Raw genomic sequence first — 7,210 nt, 5'->3', positions numbered from 1 at the left:
TATCTAACATCGGTGGAGGTGAACAGAAAGAAGAAAGAAAAAAGAGAAAAGAAAATCACAAAATAGAACAATCACAATGGAAACAATTTCAAATTAAAGTCATGTCATTCGCTACAAGTCAAATCTTCATGGCATCCTGGATGGTGATCACCAGGACGACGAGGAGGAACGAAATTGTTTGTAGCATTTATCGCAAGCGGCCCCAGGGTGTGATACGGATGAGCTGGTGACTGGGAAAGAGGGTATGATCTGTCGGTCTCCAGTGACGTGCATCGGGAATCTTCTTGACGAACAATGTCCTCACAAATCCAAATGAAGCTTGTGGCTCCTAAGACGGCCAACAGCTCCGCAACCGGTCCATCCCACGTTGGCGTGGTCCACGTCATTCCCTTCAGACCACAGCTCTGTCCTGTGGGGAACAAAAGAAGACTTGTGCCAGGTCACATGTCGAAAGGATGGTTTCATTCTACACATCACACTTTCTTTCCCGATCAAAGTCTGTCTCATCGTTTAAGCTCTGCAATGCATTCTCTCGCAGAAATTGCACTAAATGATTGTTAGATGTTAGTTGGTTAGTACATTGCTAGTGGTTAGTGAGTCTGCATTTCAGGAGGGCACCACTTTCTTGGGGAATGACTTTGCAGCCAACATCAGCCAACAAATCCTATAATTTTACAAATGCACTCTTTGACTCTGTCATTTTATACAATTTCCATTTCATTTTGCATTCGCCCGAATCAGGATTTCAAAATTATTTGTCCCGATGGCAGACAAAAACACTGGAATCCTGACTTCAAGGTGGTCAATTCTCTTAGTGAAAACGCTTTATCCAATCTAACAAAAACACTTTACTTTTGCCTTCAAATTCACTCAAGTTTGGCTTCAGTTTATTCGTTTGTTTGTTGGCTTATTTATTTGTTCACTCAGTCTAATTTGCCTGCCTATTTAATTTAGTTTTTTGTTTCAAGTGGAGGGTATTCATCAAAGAGCTATGGGATTTTAACAGTGTTATGTCATTCATGAAGACGTCAAGCTGGCGGCATGGTTGGGCAGGTTTTCCGATGAGACAGGATAGTCGTCTGCACGGACCCCCGTCGAATCCTCTTGTAATGACAAGGCAGCCTCTCGTCCTGTGAAAGAAGAGAGAGAATTACATGCGGCAAGAACAATGTTTTTTTTGCACAATACATTTGTGAATGTTAACGCAAACCTTATTCATTTTATTTCCATTTATTTACCTATTCGGCGAACGAATCAATTTGCCGATCCTAGAATGCGGCTGTGAACTTAAAGAGGGAGGGCCTCTTTCGGGCAGAGAAGGAAGGAGGGAGGACTGGGCTGCCGCTCCCTCTGGGCAGCCCCCCCCCCCCCACTTTGTTTTAGCGAAGCTCACACCCAAGGCACCCAGCTGTCAACGTATACGCTCACATAACGCGCACACATACACAAAAATACACAAAAGGGAAGACAAAAAAACACACACAAAAGACAACGGACAGACGGCTCCTCCAAATGCCCCCCCCCCCCCCCCTGAGCCGACCCCCCGCCCACGAACTGTCCTCGGAGAATGAAACTCCCTGGGAAGCCCCGCAGCAACGGCTAGTAGTGCTGATAACGCGCTAGTGTTGATGAATGCATTAATGTTACGGAAAATCCACGATCTATTGCAGCTGCAATTAAACAAAAAAAAGAACACATAATCGTCCGGCTCCAAATTAATAAATCAATTTTTCGCCAGCCCTCGCACGGACATTTCCAGGAGTTAAACCCTTCTGAAGAATGACCTGGAATTGCACCGGTCTTACAGTTCGGCCGCTGAGCGTACGGAAACCGACCCCATCACCCGTACAAGCATTATAGAGTTTAGCGTAGTAAGTCTACACCCACAGAGCTCGGCTAGAATTGGTCGACCGTACCACATTCACCTGCCCACAAGCTCACTGATGTGCAGATTAACCGTAGTTAGAATTCTTTTGGCCAAAAGAATTCCACAATACATTCAATCAAAACCGCAATACAGTCAAGTGGCACCACTAGCTGCATGCTAGCGGTGCCACTCACCCGTGAAACAATCCTGAGCGACAGACACCAAGAAGGGAGTAGCGGCCCACTCGAAGGAAAAAGACAGCTTCGTTCACTGGAAGCAACTGCAGGGCCCACTCCTTCCCCCAATCTCGAAGCCATCAGCTATGACCCGGAGTCTTCCGGCACCAATAATAATGGGTTTATTTTGATCGTTCGTCCCTGATTCATTACTTCTACGGGCGTTGATGGCAGAGGATGGTTAAATCTTGAAGAGAGCGGAGACATCGCGGTGTCGGCTAAGGAGGAAGCATGGAGAGAGAGCGATAGATAGAATGGGGGAGCATTTATATGGCGCACAGGGTGTGACGCAATAGGATGTGACGTAATGTAGATGCGACATCATGTAAGGGAAGGCAGGATATGACGTATCAGGAAGTCCAAAACGTAAACAAAGATTAGAAAGCGATGTTTCAACATGTTCATATGGCAAATTACCCCAACATGTACTTCAGTGCTATGTTCACGGTACAGGTCTGAATGCAATTCAGATTTTTTTGGGTGGGATCAATTTATTTTGTAAGGGTTCACTTTACATGAAGAAATGCTTATCTATTTACTACTGAGAAAACATGATTTTAAACATTCCATTCTGATTTCTATACACCCTCGACATTAACTTGAAGTTGTTCAATACTAAATATCCCATAGAATGTTCTGCGGAGGAAGAGATATAGAGCATTTTTTGTAGGATAACAATACATTATGGTAATCAAAAACAAAAATAACGTATCATATTTCCCCTACCCATACAGTATATAGACCCATACCACTGTTGCTTGTCAGATGATAACTCAGTCACGAACCAAGAGAAAACAGTTAACCTTTTGTTTGCTGTGGTGGAACAGGCACCTTCTTGACGAGCAGGATCATCCCATCTGACCTGCCTGCACAAAAAAAAAAAACAAGTTTCTTGTTTCTATTTATAATTGTATTTTATTTATTGCATTCTATTTGTGATTGTATTTTATTTATTATAGTACCTATGCTTGTCTGTGACTGTAAAGTGTCCTTGAGAGCTTTGAAAGGCACTTAAAATGTAATGTATTATTATTATCATCATTATCATATCATTATTATTGTAAATACAAATAAACCTCCGGTTTCCAGAGCGATGAGTACCCTGCTAATTTTTGCAAGCTGCAATGTCCCCTCCGGAAGCTGATAAAATTGACGGCGCACTCGGATATCATGGCCGAGGAAGTCTGCCAGCTCGTCCATTTCATTGTCTTTTAAATTGAGAACTTTGGACATTGTGGCCATGTGCTTTCTCAATTTTGTGGAAGACAATGCTTCCAGATTTTTTGTCCTGCAGTTTAGGGCTCTCTGACGAATTACATCAGGTCCTCTGAAGTGACTGGGGCAGGGGTCGGGAACCTATGGCTCGCGAGCCATATATGGCTCTTTTGATGATTGCATATGGCTCGCCGATAAAACTAAATACATTTGTCGTTTTTTTCGCCGTTCATTTCCCGTTGGGGCTGCAGTTGGCGGAAAGCGCAATTTTGATTGGATGACACTGACCTAGAATGTTGAAACAGGTAAACGCCCCTTTAAATGAGCCCAACTAGTGCACTTCTGCGTGAATGCACCGAAGCATTAGAGGAGAGAAAATGTGATTTGAATTTGCAATGAAACAATACCATCGATGAAACAGTCGAATGTCAGTGACATTTTAACAAGCCCCATGTTAACGTTAGCATCAACATACTTCTGCGAGAAGTAGATTGCAGATAGCAAGTGTGGAAGCTTATGAGCCGTGTGCAGGCTTGCTAGCAGTAACTTCGCCTCTGGACCGGCAAATTGAATTTCATTCTGATCGTTTTTCTGGATTTTTATCAAACACGCGGAACAGAAAACCATTCATGTTAACGGTGAGTACTATCACAAAGTTATTTTAAATAATACATTCTGATATTTTGTTGAAAAGTGGCCGCGGGTGCGCGCGTGTGTGTGTGTGTGTGTGTGTGTGTGTGTGTGTGTGTGTGTGTGTGTGTGTGTGTGTGTGTGTGTGTGTGCGCGCGCGCACGCGAGCGTTTGTATGTGCACGCGCGCGTGCGTGTGGCTCTCGCTGAAAAACATTTCTAAATATTTTACTTTTATGGCTCTCTTAGTCAAAAAGGTTCCCGACCCCTGGACTGGGGGCTTGTGGTCTTGCAAAAAACAAATGTGTTTTCATCCAGTATCCCACATTCATGACGAGTATTGGCAAGTAACGTCATATATAAACATATATACATATACATATACATATACATATACATATACATATACATATACATATACATATACATATACATATACATATATAAATAGCAGTTTATTTGATACACACTTTTGCGAATTGCCATAGAACTGTTGAAACATTGACATAAATAATTTCAAAAGTTCTCGCTGGTGCAAATTTTGGACTTCAGCATGTTCATTCTCGTATTAGACATTGTAATAGGAAGACAATTGTTTTGAAGAGATGCTAGTCGGACCATAAGCGATACAGCCTACCGAAGTGTTGCTTTAATTACTCTTGAAAAGCATTTTCCCTCTCTCAGTGTATGTATGTATGATACCGTCCAGTGATTTCATGGTATCCTTTATTATTCCCATAATAATATGAGAGCTATACAATAATAATATTCAAAACATACCAAGAAATGTTAAATCCAGGTGTTCAAAAAATGTGTTTTTCCCCATATCTATGATTAACAGAATAAGAATCAGAAAGCCTTTAATAGTCCCACAATGGGGAAATTTGCAATAGATTAAGCGCAATAGATTCTTATGATGATACTGACCAGTCTCTGGAGCTCAGGGACACTTGCATAACAGCCATGACCACTATGTTGTCATCATTAGAGCTCTCTTTGTGATTTATCTGAAAAACAAACAAAAAAAAAACATCAAATCAACTGCCAACGAAAGAATGTTTGGTTACAGCATAAATGGGTTACTCTCTTCAGATATTATGGGTCACAAAATGCAGGTGGCTGAAGTCTGAGGATTTGACACTGTAACTGGAGTCGCAAGTTTTTTTTAAAACAGTGTCGATAAAGTTAAGTTTAACTTCATTTCATTCGTGGCAGACGATAGCATTGCATTGTGTAGCGTTGCATTCAGTCAAATGCGGTCCTTCTACCTTGGTTGACATTTGTGGTTGAGTCTTCTCAGATCTCTCCATCTCATATCTCATCCAACGACTTTGATCCTGCAAAAACAAAAATTACACTTTGAGATGTTAATCATGTTGTTTCTTTTTATTTATTGATTGCCATTTGTGGCACTTTTGGAAATACTGTTGCATGTTTATTTTGCCATAACCGCCAATATTGGTTAATGGCTTGATTTGGTCTATTCAATGCAAAGAACTAAATGATCACTGTCCTTATTGCTGACAATTCCAATAAATAGCCTTGAAACATTTTCAAATTCTGAGATTACAATTGCTGCCACTTTTATTTCTGTCTCTGGCTGTTTGGATCAATCTGTATATTTTGAACACATGCAAGGATGCATATGGGAAATTAAAAAAAGGGTTGTGTCTGAAAAGGGGGCCAAAGTCTAAAATGGATGTTGCCAGATTTAAGTAGATTGCCCAAGTATACAAAACTGATTGGAATAAACCAAAATACATTCATTGGAGCATGATATTTCTCAATGGCAAATAAAAAAACATCATTTATCTAAAATCTATATTGCTAATATACAAAAATTTTTCGATGCTAGTGTGCCACGTTGTTGGCATAAGGCCGTGACATCGAATGCTACATGCAACGCACCAATTGTAGGCCTCGTGTTACTTATACGTATTTTCACATATAAATATGTTGTGGCGGGCATGCTCATTCCTCTGTTGCTACAATGTCTTACTTGCTTACGGTTGTCCATCGTGTCCGATGATGACAGTCCAGCTCTACTTCTAATTGTGGGACCATTTCATGTGACTGTATAGCCCAGGGATTGGGCAAACTTTTTGACTCGCGGGCCGCATTGGGTTCTAAAATTTGACAGAGGGGCTGGGCCAGGAGCATTTGGAGGGAGTGTTTGGGCCGGAAATACTAAACCTAAAGCATTAAAGGACAACCGACGCCTCCGGACAAGTTATGTCCATAATTTATAAAATCACTTCAAATGACTTTGACTGAGCGTATTTTACAAAGATTCCACAGCATATAGCTATGGTTTACGTTGTAATACTTGCGCTGAATATTCACGAAGTCTTGTTTTCGAGTTGATGACGATCCCCATGTGACATCACGTTTGGACCGCCCCTGACCGAGAAAGCGACACACAATGCATTTTGGGTACTTTGTTTGGTCTGAAAACTTCGTGTTGATCCGTGTTGATGGCGAAATTAGAATGAAAACACATAAATAACGCCATGGTGAATCGTTGTGTGTTGCACCAAGACAACTATTTGATATTCGCTGACACAAATTCCCAGCTGACAAATCAGCCCATTTCCAACTGAGTTTGGGCGCAATCTTCTGCATTTTCTGGGTGCTACATTGCTGTCATTGACGGCTCGAATTGATATGGGAGGACTCCTTGAATCAATTGCAAACATTTATGCTTTCCTCTTCAGAACTATTTGAATCATATTCATAACTGGATGAGTCGCAAGAAAACATCTTCTCCGAATCTGAAGCCATTGTTTTGATTCTCGAGCAAGGCAAGACGTCTTGGCGTGACGTCACGAACAAGGGGGTGGGATCTTCTGAAACTAGCCATTTCCGGATTCATTTTGAAGTCATTTTTATTGGTGTTTTTCATTTAACTAAAAATATCAGCCTGCCTGTTTTGGGTATTTTAGATGCTATAAAACATTTTTCTGATGTCAGTGGGAAACACAAAAAATGGTGCCGGTTGTCCTTTAAATGTAGTGTGTACAAACCTCATAGCACAGTAAGAACCCAATTTATTAACTGTCCTTCAAATGTGAAAAATATCCCTGATCAGTTAATAAATTTGTCTCAAGGAATATGGCGTTTACAGACTATTTCGCAGATACTTGGAGGAGGAAATGGAAATAGATTAAAATAACATATGCACTGTGATTCATCAAGATTGCGTCTGTTTTTAATAGGTTTTCATTGAAGGGGCAAAGTTAAAGAAATCAACATTTATTGAAAAA

At 41.0% G+C, this 7,210-nt stretch overlaps 1 long non-coding RNA gene across 1 annotated transcript; it reads right to left on the bottom strand.

The window, feature by feature from the left end:
- Positions 1-385: 385 nt before the first annotated feature.
- On the bottom strand, positions 386-4,956 carry LOC148891839 (uncharacterized). The gene is made up of 3 exons (XR_016116482.1): positions 4,875-4,956; positions 2,907-2,969; positions 386-1,130 (listed from the first exon to the last, which is right to left on the bottom strand). It is a non-coding gene; the product is annotated as an uncharacterized LOC148891839 (long non-coding RNA).
- Between the last annotated feature and the right edge of the window lie 2,254 nt (positions 4,957-7,210).

The sequence above is a fragment of the Hippocampus bargibanti genome, linkage group LG11 (genome assembly GCF_051943395.1).
Source record: "Hippocampus bargibanti isolate YZ-2025 linkage group LG11, ASM5194339v1, whole genome shotgun sequence".
Classification (NCBI taxonomy): domain Eukaryota; kingdom Metazoa; phylum Chordata; class Actinopteri; order Syngnathiformes; family Syngnathidae; genus Hippocampus; species Hippocampus bargibanti.
Note: the sequence above shows the minus strand (reverse complement) of the source record. Positions and strands in the feature narration are given on the sequence as shown.